The sequence below is a fragment of the Pinus tabuliformis genome, chromosome X, assembly GCF_031772625.1.
Source record: "Pinus tabuliformis cultivar Carrire ecotype Pingquan chromosome X, CPIR1, whole genome shotgun sequence".
Lineage (NCBI taxonomy): Eukaryota > Viridiplantae > Streptophyta > Pinopsida > Pinales > Pinaceae > Pinus > Pinus tabuliformis.
In genome coordinates, this window is record NC_142308.1 from 1,206,140,691 (window position 1) to 1,206,157,453 (window position 16,763).

Genomic DNA, 16,763 nt, shown 5'->3' on the forward strand with positions numbered 1-16,763 from the left:
GGTTAGTAGGGAATCACAAAACCCACTAGCATTGAATGTTATATCCTGCGCTATGGGCATACCGAACTTCAGTAAAAACAGTTATAGGCTTTACACCTTTTCAACTAGCTTATGGCCTGGAAGCAGTTTTACCTATCAAGTGTCAGATTCCTTCCTTACAAATCAACATTGAACTCTTCCTCGACATGACTGCCGAAGAAGAGCACCTACCATACCTCAATCAACTGGATGAAACTCGTCGAGATGCCAAATTGGCACTCAAAGCCCATAAGTGCTAGGTCAAGGCCGAGTACAACAAAAAGGTCAAGCCTATTCTTACCAAGAGGGAGATCTTGTTTTACGCTATGATAAAAAACATGACCTTCTAGGGGCAGGAAGACTTCAACCCTTATGGCTCAGTCCATATGTCATCACGAAGGCCCTCTCAAAAGGGGCATATGAACTTTAGGACTGGAAAGGCATCCCACTCACTGAGCCCCAAAACGGGCTCTATCTGAAAATGTATTATGCCTAGTATTGCACTAGGCATGTGCATTGTAATTTTATGTATTTGTAAGTTTTGATGTGAATGGATCTTTTGGTATTTTTTGAAGTAGTTGTCTCATACATATTTCTCATTGTGCAAGTGTCTTCATTACCCTTAGCATACGTAGGATATGCGGATGGTGCTAGTCATCACACATGGCACATTACATCAATTGCTTGGGTCATTTACACAACTGAGTGGGAACTACTTTGTTCCAGGGGAGTCTTTCTTGGTATTGCCACCACAATATTGCCAAGTATATGTTTTTACTTTCACTTCTCCCTAAAGCATCATCTCGGGACATCTCCAATTTGGTGGTCAGGTTAGACTCTCAGCTTGTCATTATGCAATTGACAAATCATTATCACATTCATAATCCAATCTTGTTACGTCATTATTTAAGGGTACGACTCTTGGAACGACAATTTGAGTTTATTACATATGAACACATTCCTCGAGAATTCAATACAATTGTTGATTCATTGGCAAAATATGTGTTAGATTAGCACCTGTCTCATTTATTATAGATACTTGTATGAAAGTAAATATTTACACAATTAAAAATTTACAAAAAAACACTTAAAATACATTTACATCATAAAATACCAAAATCTCTGTATATATATAGATACTGAATCTAGTCTTTTACATTAGAAAATTTCCCAAAACTTGGGTGTTTTTAAGTACAAAATGCTACTAAGCCTCGCTATAAACACCTAATGGCTATACCATGCACCTACTAACAGAGCCTATTGCTCATGAAATGACAATACAACTCTAGCTATCCTTCGAAGAGGAACCAAAAACTACTCAGGCACATTGTGTCACTGCATGTGAGAGAAAATCTCCCTCATAGGAAGGGGGGGAACACCCATTCTCAGACCTTTGAGGTTCCTTAGAACCTCGTGAAGACTTTGAGCATCACCCCCACCTTCGGGTAGTTGGCCACCTCACCTCACTTGGTGAGGCTCACCTGCAGGTCGCACTGGTGCCACATCTGTGTCAAGAAAAAAGCTTCATGTCAGTACTTGTTCACCTATAAAATCAACAAAAACATTACATAAACATTCAAAAGCTTAAAAATACTTTAAGTACTCTCAATAAACCTTCTTACCTTGAGGCCCCCAGTTTGTACCAAGTGGCAAGATCATGTCAAGATCACCCGTGAATTCCATGCCCTCGTAGGCATAGTCATCTATCATCACAATCCGACCACTAAGCCATTTGAAGAAATCCTCTTCGAAAAAATGTCGGATGGGCCCCCCTCCAATGCGAGGATCGAGAGATGCCCATCGCCTCTGCCTAGGCTCTCTTGGATCAAGTGGACCTAAACGTATCCATGGTTGCATAACTAGCACCCTCTCAAATATAAAGGATACAATGAGAGTACCGTACCTAAAACTTTGGTGGGCCAGGGTCTTACATGTAGTCAAATCCACCTTTAGTTGACGAAGCACCACCTCACACCAGTTGAATATCTGTGGCTAGACACAATCAATGGCAAGCAATAGTTGGGCCTTTGTCATGACATGAGGACTTTTAGACCCCGCCAAGCGCACAATCATCCATAATATAGCCCTTATCGACCTGGATCTGATCTGCTCTATAGGATCCCTATTGATCACAAGTCCGCTCTCAAGAATACAATAGGCTCAGACCAAATCTAAATTGGATCGTGGATCGGGCCTACCACCGATAAAGTTTTCTCATGTTCCTCTACACAACAAACCAGTCAAAAAATAGATGTCATCTCGGTCGATAGCAAGCTCATGGTCCCCGATCCTGAACACCCCTTGGTATTCATCCCAACACTAAATGATCCAACTTAAGAGTTCCTCCTGACCTTTGATTAGGTCAAGTTGTGCATATTTCATCAAACCACATCAGTGCAATGCAAGTATACAAGCTTGATCATTTCACATAATTAATTCCTATCAATCATGGGCCCATTCTCTCCATAAACTAGTCATGATTGATCAAAACCTACACAAATCAACCCAAAAATCAGTGCAAATGGGGAAAAATACTTGGGAAATCACTTTCTGGGGTTTTAGAATGCACCCTCATGCATTAAACCCCCTGCCTTTATGGAAAACAGGGAGGACTAATGCCCTCCTCTAGGTCGTGAAGGGCATTTAACACTCCCTCTAGACCTAGAAGGGGGCGTTAGTCACATTTAATGACCTAGGGATTCCCCAATCTCTAAAAATCCACCCCCAATGTAGCTAAAAAAGGTTAAATAATGTAGGATAAAGGTTTTGGCATCTACCTGGGACATACGTCAAGTCGAATGGTTTCCTGGATTGCCTGCAATCATCCATGGAAGATCTACTCCTCTTTAGCTCCAAAACACTCTCACAACACTAAAATGATGCAAATGGTGAAAGTGGAGGCTCAAAAACTGCCTTATAGTCACTCTGGAGGTATGAAATGTCTTAATTAAAGTCATTAAATTAGAAGTAGTTCATTTCCTATGATATTTATCAAGTGCCATGTCCCCATATTGTCATAAATTACTCATGTTTTGATGAAAGGACTTTTAGGGCTGAATTGCATAAATGACCATGTTCGATTCTCAATGAGCGCTTTCTTTTGTGGGATCTTTTCTCACTCTTGAACTGAAAAATCCCTGATTTTTCGTCATCGGTCTTGTTAAACTCCTACGATGACGGTATGAACGCTTTCTTTTTTAGGACTCTTTCTTGCTCTTAAGTTGAAAAATCCCCGAGTTTTTCCCTTCTTCGGGCTCGTTAAATCTATGAAGAAGGAATGAGCAGTTATTTTACCTCTTTTTCCTCACTCATTAAACTAAAAAATATATCTCAAATTCTCTTCATTTGACTCATTAAAATTTTATTAAGGTCTATTGAGTTTGTTGCCGCGTGAATCATTAAAAATTCACGATGAATATCAAGTTTTGCCCATCTCCTCATACTCATAACAAAATGAGGCAAACATCTATTGAGCGTAGGTTTATCTCTTTATCTAGACTAAGTATATTAACTTATGGAAAAGGAACCTTTTCGGGTTTACTATTAAACCTTTGTCACACCCGATTAAAAACTATGACAAAGTTACCACCCTAGAGTCACTCTTTATGATCTTTTCAGACTCTCAAAATATGAAAAGACCACCGAGTTTACCCGTGTTAACTCATTAAACTAATCATATGAGGAATAGAGTCTCTCTTTATGATCTTTTCTGATTCTTAAAATACGAAAATACCAATGAGTTTACCCGTCCAGACTCACTTAATTAATCAGATGGGGAAAGTGGACAATACAATTGCTTTGTGTCAGTATTTTGAAAAGAGTTTTTTGGCAGCAATCACTCCCTTGAACATGGCACTCCCTCAGCAAAAACTTCCTTGTGACGGCCTCTCAATATTAACCTTAACAACCTATGAGTTTAGTCTATATACCCCAATGTTCTTGCATCTCTGTATCCTAACACTCTTTCATGTTCATGAGTCTAGTTCTGCATGGTTAAAACCTTTGTGTCGTGCCTTGTATTATTCAAGGGAAAACCTTGATCTTTTATTTCCTCCATCAAACCATCAAGCATATTCTTCCATCATGCCCTCTGTCGATTTGACCCAATGGTCAAACTATTCTTCAAAAAACATGTTTCATGTCAACTCATGTAGGACACATTATTGCCTACCTTTCGACAGGTCTCTTCCTATCGACTTCAACACTCTATCTAGGAAGCAGAGCCAAAAACACTTCAGTGCCTTGGAACTTGTAGACATTAGTGGTAGGTTACCTTGTGTTTGGTCAAGGGTTTTCATTATTGGCTCCTAGTTAAACAATTCTACGAGTGTTCGACAACAAAAACATTATTCACACTTGCTAGATTGTACTATGCATCTTGGAGACCATCAACATTACCGGTGGCCATCCTCGCGTCTGTTAACAGTCTCCATTATTGACTAGTAGTCAGACGATTTTGTACAAGTTCAACCTCAACACCTTTATTCACATGTATCAAACTATGTTGTTACGGTAAGCAAAAATCAAGACCTTGGGTAGAGGCTTACATCACTCATCCTTGTTTCCTCTCCCAAGTTGCATTTATTGTTTTTTGGAGACAACTCATCAGAATGATCTTCTTATCACACAGGTTCCGCATTGTGCTTATCGGTGGCCATGATCGTCATATCTCTTTGTTGAGAAATCACTCTAACATAGCTATTAAGTGTGGGAATGTCTGACTCATGACATGATTTTAGTTGTTTTTTATATGTGTTGTATCAAGTTTCTCGTATTCCCAAAGCTCCAATCCTCTCTCTCCTTTTTCCAAAGAAAATGATAGTTATATATAAAGTATTTTGGCCATTGTTATCGGGAAATCTAGCATCTATTCAGAGCTACTAGTCCCACTAAGACAAGTAGCTATCTTAGAAACAAACATATTAAAGTCACTTGTTTTTCCTTTACAAGAGAGAGATGGGAAAGAAGTAGAGAGTACCAACCTCAGTCTTCCGCTTGGTTCCCTGCTTGTTTCCTTTCCCCTTTGACATAATCTCGCCACTACTTCCTTACTTGTCCAGCTTCAAAGAGCACCTGTAGATTCACAGCATCGTAATACCATCAAAGCATGGAGATCTTTCACTGTAAACAATATAGGATCAGATATATATTGACCATACAAATGCATATAACAAACACAGTATTCAAAGATAAACAAGAATATGGAGGAAAATTCAAATGGCTTTATTAGTAAAAGTCATAGAAGAGAGGATTATGACAACTTGGTCTAACCCAGCACCATCCTCCCAGCTTGAAAGCCCTCTTCACCTCACACAAAGAAAGATCACCCAACAATGTCTTCAAAGAGAAACTAGCAGCACCTCTTTGAAAATTACCAAATTCCAACCTTTGGATCTCTTGGATGAGGGATCCATTTATAGATATTTGTAGGGGGTGAGTAAGCTTCTGGGATTTTTATTAGTGTCATCTCTCTGATAGTTCTTAGTTCCACATGGAGATTTTAGATCTCTTACTCATCCCTAGGCGAACTCAGAGAGGTAAGTGTCAAATGAGCAATTTCTAGAAGATTCTCTAGGTTTCCACCTAGCAAACTGCTTGTGCCATTTGTCTTCTCTCGCTCATCACACCCTATAGAAGGGATTTCCAATATGCATCGCAATTTTTGAATGTGGAAGGTGAGATGCATCGCACCTTTAGCACTGGGCAGTCTGTATGGTCCTGCTTTGACCAGTTCTAAGTAGCTTTTCATGGAGAACTTCTGGGAGATGATGTAATCAGCTGACCTTGCTCCTTTAGGGTATGAAACAACAATTTTAGGGACTTAGAAGCCCTTGGTTTATGGACATATGTGATTGGGGTTGCAGTGCCCAAATATGTCTATAACAGTTTCCCCCTAAAGCATGAGGTCGTAAATCTTTTGATGTCGGGTGAAATGATTTATAATGAGGATCTGAGGTTTTTCGCACTGGAAGGTGACCTATAATAAGATACAATACAATACATTATCTTCATAATATTTTCATGATCTAGCTGAGGCAGGCATTCCCATGCTCAGCTTGATAAATTCATTTTCATGTACATAGGATAGACAACCGTCTGTGTGCAGACTGATGATTCTGGTAGAGCCATCATCCCTTACTTTGGATGATTATCTATGCAACAATGATGTACATTTGATGTCTTTATTTTCCCAATTATATTGCAGCCCGGATGGATGAAACTAGATCCAGGGTCTTCAAAAACTCATTCAATCTTCGCCCGAAAGTACAAGTCGATCCACGTGAAAAGATGTTTTGATGTCGAACATGGAAGGACATCGCCTGATTACCAGCCAATGATGTAAGTTGTTAATAGACATGAGAGGAATCATTGATGATGATGATGACCCTTAAGGTACTGTAGTACAATTCACGCGATGTGAATACATGAGCTGATGTCGAACACCACGCAAAATCTTTCGGTCGAAGGCCATTAGTGTAAACCTATCGCCGGAACTTGCCATTGAGGCATGCAAGCTTCAAAGTACTTGAAGGGTTGTCCCTAGGTCGGCTTCTTGGATAATGAGCTGATGTCGACAAGAAGTGACCCGTCGTAGGAGGGCATTAATGGATCCCACATCTACGACACGGAACGAAGAAAATGATTTTGTAGAGGTGAAAACAATCTGATGATACAAGGTTTAGGATGGTGGTCATGAAAGAATGAAGCGTGAAGGTATTGTAGCGGATGAGACACAAGCTGGGTAGGTGAATTCTTTGACCGACTTCTCTTGAACATATCGGCGACACTGAAATGGATTGGTAGTGTTAACTCCAAAAGTGGATGGTACGGTGGACCAATGATGATATGACCGGTGAATGGAATAACCCAACCCGACTCAATCATGGTGATGGAGTGAAAGTGTCATGTTCAAGAGCGACCTACTACCAATAAAGTTTCTTCAATTTTTCTTCCCAATTTTCCCCAGTCATTTCTGTCCAGTACCTCTTTATTTTTGTCAAGCTTGAGCAGGATAACATATGCTTGTTCTATAATTTTCCCTTCGGGAAAACCCGTCACTATGTTTTAACGAGCCTAGCAACAGTGAAACTCGCTCTTGTCTAAATGGACAAGTTTGTCGCTATTGTTTTAACGAGTTTAACGACAAGAATAACTCGATCCTTTTCAATTTTAGAGAGTCTGAAAAGAGACGGAAAGAAGACTCCAATATTCCTTTTTTGTAACATAATCCCTTGAGCCCGAAAAAGTATAAAACAATACGAAAGGGATGACTTCTCGATAGTTTTAACGAGCCAAATAAGACAAACGCTCGATCTTTTTGTGTAATAATCCCTGAGGTCCAAAAAAGATTAAAATCTAGAGGAGGGATAACACTTCCAATCACTTTAACAAGCTGGAGAGGCAAATCGCTCGAAAATCTTTTCATATTTTACGAGTAAGATGAAAAGAGCTTAAAGGAGACTCGTTTTTTGAGGAACGAGTGGTGTTTTCAGATAGCAGTTGGTTCCAGGTACGTTTTGGAACTTTCCAATCATGGCAGTGTAAAAAGGTGGCTAATAGGATCACTCGTCGTAGATGTTCCTAAAAAGGGGTAAACAATCAAATGGAGGCGAATGATCAGCAACAACAGAGTGGAGGTGATGGTAAGAACATGACCAAGGCTCAAAACATGATGATAATCATTCACAATGGTTATTTACCGGAAGTGGGTTCATTTTTTAATGAGCTTAAACTCTGGTGGAACATATGCTCATTGTTAGGTTTAATTTTTAACGAGCTTGAACTTCACGTACAACTACTCGTGCCAGTCGTATAATAAGGATGTCTCATCGATAGGTTCATTTTTTAGGGAGCTTGCACCATTCGAAATTATGCTCCGACTCCTTTCATTATGTAAGGTAGGAACGACAAATCCTACAAGTTGAAAGGGTTAAGAACCTATAAACTAAGAAAATAAATGGTTGCTTTTCACTTTCACGCAAAAAGTTTGCATGCCCCCAGGTATAGCAAAGTAGAGTTTCCCCAGGTTACCCCTCAATTTGCAGACAAAACACTTGTTTTATCGGGAAAGGCATACCTTTCTAGGTTACCCTTCAATTTGCAGACAAAACACTTGTTCTATCGAGAAAGGCCTACCTTCTAATAGAGGTATCTTATTCTGGTCTAATCCCATTTTCCTAAATGGACGGGTGTGTCAGACCAATCATATATCCTCTGTGGAAACCTACCCTATACCTGAAGTTTTCCTACTGAAGCAAGCCAAGGTGCATGCCCCCTGGGTTTCAGTCTTGACCACCGAATCACTCGCGCTCATCAGGTGGACAGACTGGAGATTGACAAGACATTCCTTGTGAAAAAATACCTGTTAGGGATGGTATTTGACTATTATCTATGTGTGAATCGGGGAATGAAAGCTGGTCTACAAGCTAGACCACTCTGCCTTCATGCAGAAAACGCATTACTTGAAAGAGTGAGGAGATGATGGCTCCCATGCTATAAATGTAGTCACGCCCAAGGAGTAGATTGTAATCTAAAGGTCCTTGGACTACCATTACGTTCAGATAAATGGTTTTCCTTCTCAAAGTTATAGGCAAATTTGGAAGGATCCCTAACGACCGACTGGTTCCTTTATCGAAGCCTGTCAGATATCGCATCTCAGGCAAAAGCGATGGTGAACCAAGCGCTTTCCAAGCAGTTGAGGAAAGGATACTCACAGAATCCCCTTCATCTATGATGGTACCAACCATGACCATTTTGTAAGTTTGCACTATGATTCGAAATGGTACATTAGATGGTAAACGGGGTCTGCCTAGTAGATTCCAATTGAAGGAAACAACTAGGTTGCTTGGAGGTGGGACCGAATAAACAGCCGGATACAACTCTGACGAATTTCCTTCCTGCGGTAAAGGAATGGGTAGATTTCCCCCATGTTCATCGGAGTCTGTGTTTATGAAAAGAATTTGAACAATGTCATTCTCATTCTCTTCGGTGACTGTATCATCTGAAGGTAAATCTTCTGAAGTCAAGATGGGGTCGACTTCCATCTCGACCTATTGAATTTGGTCTGATGTGGACTCAGAGGGTTTATCTTCAATGATAGGTGCTTCGACCGACTCCAAAGGTGGGTCAGTCGGATTTTCAACTAGCAATGGATTCGGCAAGAGTTTCTTGTACCCAGGAGGGAGTCGTTGTGGTGATACAGGACGATTATCCAAGACTCTTTTAGCTTCGTCCAAGAAGGGACAACGATAGAGGGCATGGTCACCTTCCCACAGTCTGCAAGGAAATTTAGATTTTCCTTTTTGTCCGGTGACTTCGCTTTCACTAGTTGATGGTGTACTTTCAACATGATCGTCAGAGGTTGATGACACCGGATTGTGCAAGCGGGGAGACCAGTCCCTTAGGATCCGTGGGATGCAAGGACAATCTAGGTGATAGTGGTCTCCTTTGCAGATGACACATGGAGATTTAGGTTTTGATGGTGCAGTGTATGGATTTTCGCTAGACGATGCACGGTTGCCCCTTTTTGTCGTTGGCTCCTTCTTCTTCTTCTCCTTCCCCTTCTTCTTCTTCTCAACTACTTGGTTTTTAGTTTTACTATCTTTACCAAGCGAAGTGGAAGAAGGAGAGGGAGAGACAAACGAAGTAGAAGGTTGGGGGGAAACTCTAGTATCATCTAGTTATTGATTTGATTGTTCAGGAATCATGATGTTTTGAACGACAGAGGTCGAGAAAATCCATACCGACAGGCCAATTGTCAGTCCTAGAAGGGACAATGTGGCCATATGAGGTGCACCAACATCTCCCCAAGAGGAGAAAGGACTAGGACTTCCCCCAAGGGGAAATCCTTGGTTGGTGGACTCCATTTTCTAAACCTAAGACCAACGAGGGAACAGTGACATTATTCCAATTAAAATAAATTTTAGACGCTTTGACACAACTTGCTTTTTCAATTATTAAGAGTTGAGAAAAAGCTAAAGATGAATCTAGTCGCCTTCGATTTTTAATGAGCCTGAAGTGACAAGTGCTCAGATGGACCTTTTCCTTTAAGGAGTCTGAAAAGGAACGAAAGAGACTACTCTGGAAATCTAGACAGAGGGATTACCAAACCAATCGCAAAACTACAAAATAATTTTTACGGTACGACAGTCAATCTTCCCAAATGTTGTGTTCAGTGCATTGCAATCGATAGAGCAGCAGACATGGCTTCCTAAGGATAAAGGATATAGCCTATTGTGATCTCCCAATATATACTCAGTGGTATGTGGGAGCACAAGTCTGTACTGGAACTTATTGTCTCAAAGAGGAGGAATCACCCAACACCTACGATGAAAGCGATAGTTACCAGGCTTTACGATGCCGGAATACATCTCTAGCCTAGACTTTTAGATGTTGTGTGTCAGGTTCCAAAGCATTTTTATGTTCATTAAATTTATTTTACAATTGATCTTTCTTAAGAAATTGGCCTTTCAAGTTCACCGCGTGATGTAGATATACAATTCCTAAAATACAACCTAAGATGATAAACAGTGGTTTAATCTTCTTTTTGCAATGAAAATCCTAGCTACTAAGGAAAGAGAAATGAAATCCTTTCAACATAGAGCAGAGAGCACACACTAGATGCACTGTCCTAAATCATAATCAACAAGCAATCTAACTGCAAATGCACATGCATGTATTTGTTTTCTGCTTTATTAATGTTTGAGTGACAAAAAGAATGTTAAATACAAATCTGAATTATTTCTTCTTTCAAAGCGACAGTATAACGATTTTCTTTTCAAAAAATGACAGGAAGGTAAGACGAAACTTTGCGATTTTGAATTGAAAACTACTTTCGACACTTGAAATACTTATAAATTCAGATCAAATACAAGAGTAACAGTGTAATCGACTATAAAAAAGAGAAGTATTCTTTTCTTTGACTAAAAACGACACTTGCGACACTTCCAAATCAAAAGACGACAGTTCGATTAAGCTACTATTTTGTAAAAGAGAACTGTAAATGGTGCATATTACATAAAAAAATTCACAATTATTTGTACAATAGAGGTTGGATGATGCAAAGAAGGGGGTTTCAACAGTGGTCTACTGATCACAGACAGCAAAACTCCTGAATAAAACTGAAGAGAGTGAAGAAAAAAACAAAATCTGGAGACAGATCTAGTCTTGTCTGATCATCACACCTATAACACACGAAAACAGGGATGCATCCCACCTACTACACACGGGAGGTGTGATGCATCCAGATTTCCTAAAGGAGAGGGTGCGATGGTCAAGGAACGAGACTTTAACTTGGTTTTTGGTCATAGTTTGCAGTTTAGTTCAGGGATTTAGGCCGAGCAAATGATAGTCAGTAACTACAAAGTATAGGGCTAATCTAATGAGGTTACTCAAGCTACCTCTAGGGCACTTATGATGTTTGCAATTCAGTTGTTCAGTTCATAAACAAACCCAGATATTAACTGAAGCAGCGTTGATCTAATTTGCACTTGCATAGCAAATGTAGTTCGAAGGCTAGCTGGCTTGACTTCAGGATCCATCTGTGGTTTATGAATCAAACAAATAGAGACAAGCAATCAAAATAATTGCTCCCTAGTGGAGTCGCCATTTTGTTATCGGGAAATCTAGTGTCTATTCAGAGCTGCTAGTCCCACTAAGACGGGTAGCTATATTAGAAACAAACAGATTAAAGTCACTTGTTTTTCCTTTACAAGAGAGAGATGGGAAAGAAGCAGAGAGTACCAACCTCAATCTTCCTCTTGGCTCTTTTCTTGTTTCCTTTCCCCTTTGACAGAATCTCACCACTGCTTCCTTACTTGTCCAGCTTCAAAGAGCACCTGTAGAATCACAGCAATGTAATACCATCAAAGCATAGAGATTTTTCATAGGTTGTTGAGGCTGCGTTTTATTTTCTTGCATTTTAGATATCAGCACCGAACATTCTTCTATGGCATGATCAAATTATCTATAGCATTGACACGAAGGGTGTGTCAGATTTTGGAAATCTCGCGCGAAGTGCCCCAACTATCCGCATTTGTAGCAGATAACTTGACCATGACCTCTACAAGTTCTCCTCCTCGTCCTCATCCATGGCCCTAAAAACCTTTGCGTGCTCCTCAGGCACCTTGATCTGGAGGCCAAGTTTCTGCTTGCATAGGGTAAGTAAGGGTTCTTTCCATCATCAACTCATAGCTCCAACAGTGGCTCTCGTCGTGGCCCATAGATTTACAGAAATTACAGAACAACTATTGAGGTGTCTGAACAAACTTCTGAAGCAAGTGGTAGTTATCCACCGTATTTTGCCTAGTGACTTGACAAATGGTGCACCATAGCACAGTTCCCATGCTTGGCACGGCTAGGGATTCTGGCTTCAGGGGGGATGGATCTCCCCCTATAAGATAGTTCACGTATACTGGATAATGATCTTTATCATGCCCATGGCCCTTGCACTTCAAGCACCACACCTCTACATGCACTTTTGGCTTAGTCTCCTTTTCTTTCTTCAAACGCTGTAATTCTAGATGTAGGCTTGCTAATTGCAAGTGGATATGTTGTACCCCTAGGTTTGTATCCTGAATAGGTGATTCATATAGCCTCATCGCGATCTCCAAGGCTTATGCCTATGTTGCTATCTTTTGCTGTGACATAGAAATTATTAAATGGGGCACAAGCGATGTGATGAACCAATCACAATGTTGGCTATCTGAGATTTACATGTTATCCTATCTAATCTAGCACTTCAACCTCTAATCAAAGTCATAAGGTGTCTCCTCAACCTTCATCATGATCTCTTTAAATTTAATTATCAATTGTGCCTCAGATTTAGGCTTACTAAACTATTTGTTCAATGTTGTCTAAGTTTCTGCTAGCGATGCATGAGGGTTGTCAGCACAATACTTAATGTACTAGGTTAGTGCGCGATCCTGTAAGGCGGTAAACAATTGCTCCTTCTCTATATTATCATTGGTTATTTGTTGCATTGTCCATACAACATTCGCAACATATTAGAACCACTCTGGTGCTTCACTTCCTATGCCCTTTAAGATCAACATCTTCATTGCATTCGCCATGTTGAATGGTGGTGATGGAGGTCAAGATGTGGGTGAAGGTGTATGCAATGGCGATGAGGGTGGTGGTGGAGTGGATGGATGATGCATTCTAGGAATACCCTGAGTTATTAGTTTAACAACACTTCACGATGTAGTATGCACTGCCCCTTCGTCTTCACTTGAAGGAGGTTCAATCAATGGGCTATACTCTGGTCCTGAATCTTCATGATTTCTAAATAATATTCCACTTCACGTAACTCTGAACATCAAGATAATGGCATAACCTACTTTTCACATAATAGCATTTTAATCCAAGTATTCAATGACCTTAAATACTTACCTCGCGATTTTTTCAAGAATCTTCGCTATAGCTGAGTGAGGTGTCAACCACAAATTCCATAACAAATTCTCCCAGAACTCAGTTAAGCCAATGATCGACAGCCTTCGTGATCTTGTTTTCAGAGGCTTCCAGTTGTCGCACCAATTCTGGAGTCCACACTATAGGACTATCGAGCTTTCACCTTCCTTGACTGTCTGTCAATTTAGTTAACCACTTTTATAGTTCAATTGGGAAGGTGCAGAAGAAGATTTCATGTATCTATGTATATAGGTATCTATTCAAACAATCCTCCTTTGACAGGCTCAAATTCCTATTTTATTGAGCCATGAACTCGTGAATCTTTTGATCCATCCACTTTTCAATTTATTTCTTAGTTGGATTTCAATGATACGACATCACACATCTCTTTAAGCATGACCCAGTACCGGCAGCAGAACCATTTGTCAGCTTAGGGGGTCCTAAACTAGGTTCAGGATTAGTTATGCCAACCAACAAAACCCTACATTGTTGGCCCTTTGTGGCAACAACCCACGTAGCGCAGGCTGCAGTCTCACCTGAAGCAGTATTGGGGGATGCAAGAACCAATTTTCCGCATCCAGAGACTAGTGTTATGTCTTTCAGCGCCTTGGATCTACCTTAACGAGATTTCTACACTTCTAGGGCTTGTTACTGCAACTAAGTTAAATATGCCTTCTAACCTTCGAGAAGGTCCATGATCAGTCTTTGCAAACCCTAAATAGTTGATTTACCCACTTTCATGCATCAAAAAGTAACCCTAGACTGGATTTCACATAGATCTACTTAATTCGTTAGAACACAAAAGAGAAATGGCCTATAACTTTGCAGAAGTGGCTAAGCATTCATTGCACAAATTATTAAGACATATTTAGTAAATTTGCGTAGCATTCAATCATTATTTCATAAAACATATCATTAATCAGAAGAATATAACGTAAACAGATACAGTGGAAATACTCAGTAATTCTTTGAAACACTGTCTTTATTGATCTTCAAGTCACTAATTACAGACTCTCCTATCCTACATACACAGTTGCAAGGGTCTATGCTCTCAGCTACGGACTCTACCCAGGCCTCCTACGCACTCAACTACAGGAGCCTTCCCTTCTCTACCTAAGCATAGGAAGCAGATCCTTCTTGCCTTAGCTCTTGTCCAAGGCAACAAAAATCTCTAATGTACCCAATTATCTCTCCAAAACTTACCTCTAAGACTCGCTAAGACTCAACTATTTATAGCTTTCATAATACAAAACCATGGCCCCTGGATCATGGGTGAGTCTTCAAAACCAACCAAAAACAAGGGGCTAAGGCCCCTTTGACTCTATCTATCTACGTGTTATGCATCCACATTTTGCAGAGACTTTACATATTTTACAAAATTCTTTACAAAAATTGACTAGTTTAACTCAATTCTACCCCTAGGGCCCCAACCCAACCCCAAGGTCTAGGGACACTTATTCCAATCTGAATCTTGGGAAAAATATCCTAGTGGGCATCACATGTTGTGTTTATGGCTAAAGGGAAATTAGCAAAGGCAATGGAAAAGGCTTTGAAAAGGAAACGAAGCATTAATTGACATTTTTTAATGAAAATAAAGGAAATTAGGAGAAAAGGGAGGTGAAAGGTTACATGTTGCATGTGAGAAGGAAATTAAAGGAAAATAATGGGAAAATGAAGAAATTAGAGGCATCAAAAATAAAAATGCATCATAGCACCAGTTGGTAGTCTTTTGTCAGTATAATTTTGGAATTAATATCAGAAAGGAGAAGAGCACCAAGAGGAGAACGAAAGCAAGCAAGAAAGGTAGGGATAAGGAAAGCAAAGGAAAACAAGGATCAAGCAAGGAAAATTTGGATCAAGAAAATTCAACAAGAATACTTTCAGGACTTGCAGGTAGGAGGTTGCATGTATGACTTCCTCATTGGTTTTGACATGCATGGTATGTGCATGTTTGTATTTGGTTATTTTGTTGTCATTGACATTGAATTTTCTGAGTTTGGACAGTGAATTTTAGCCTTGCCTTTCCATTTCCAAATAGCCATGGTGTGGTGGGACTTTTCTTGGTTTGAGCTTTGTATTTTTGGGAGATTTATGATCTGGGTGAGGTGGTCTCAAGAAAATTCCCAAAGTACTAAGAATTCCTTGACCGGTAATGGTGGGATACATCGTAAAGCCTAAGGCTGGAGATGGGAAAATTCCTCAAGGTATTGGAGAATAATTTTGAGGCATCCAAGCTCAGTTCGGTTTTATGATCTCGACACCAGTTTAAGTGAGGTCACGGTATGGTGAGAGTGGAGGTGGTTTAACCTATGGAATCCCTTGGTTGTTTATGTATTGGTCTATCCCTTGAGATCCCACATTCATGCTTAAAATATGACATGGGGATGATTAGCTAAAAGAAATATTTGGTTCATCTAATCTATGGTTGGGTGGTATGTGGAAGTACCCAACCTAGTTGGATTTTTCCTATGTTTAATAAGAGCTAAGTTTCTCTTGATTTTGATGAGTAAATTTACTTGTTATCATGTGGCTTTAATGGTTGTTCTCTCATTTTTATTTATCTAGTTATATGTTGGTTATAAGCATGGTTATTTGACAACTCTTGGTCATGGATCTTTCCATGTTTTTACTTGTAACTGAATGAATAATGAATGTAAGACCTAATTGATGTTATGACGGTTAATGTGAGAGGGAAATGATCCTTGTTGTTAAACCTCAGACACTTTTTCAACTCCTTATCTTTAAAATTGCATTCATGACCTGTAGGTTTCATATTTACCAAGTGTTTGATAGAATGACAGTTATGGTTAGACCGGATTAGGTCAAGTCCTTGATCAGTTATGTTATCAAAAGCATTTTCTTAATATCTTTTATGATTTTTGGAAGTTTCATGGAGTTATGAGCAGTGACTACGTTCTAGCCCTAGAAAATAGCATTAAATCTTGTAGTCACTGGCATAGCACTGGAAGAAAAATGCTACAGTCACACTCAGACAAGCTCATGGGAGTGACTGGAGGCTCTCAGTCGCTTGGAGGGCTTGGAAACGGGGTGACTAGGGCTCTAATTTAGGAAAGTGTAAGTTGTCTCAAGGACAGAGGTATAGGAAGGGTGGGTCAGCCCTTGGAGGGCCCTATAGCACCTGATGAAATCTAGTAAGGTCTTGTTGTGTCGAATCCATTTCCTTAAGTTCATCTAGGAGGTTAAGCCATATCATAGTAGCACTTTGTTTCACATTTACCTGTAGGTCTTATAAAAGTAGGTAAATGAGGGGCGGGGGCATTACATCAACATTACTTGTCCATAACATAAACATATGCATAGTATATGAACATAATATC

General features: G+C 39.9%; 1 pseudogene; it reads right to left on the reverse strand.

Moving 5' to 3' along the window:
• Positions 1–1,476: 1,476 nt before the first annotated feature.
• LOC149144300 (uncharacterized) overlaps positions 1,477–16,763 on the reverse strand; it is a 131,206-nt pseudogene continuing 115,919 nt past the window's right edge.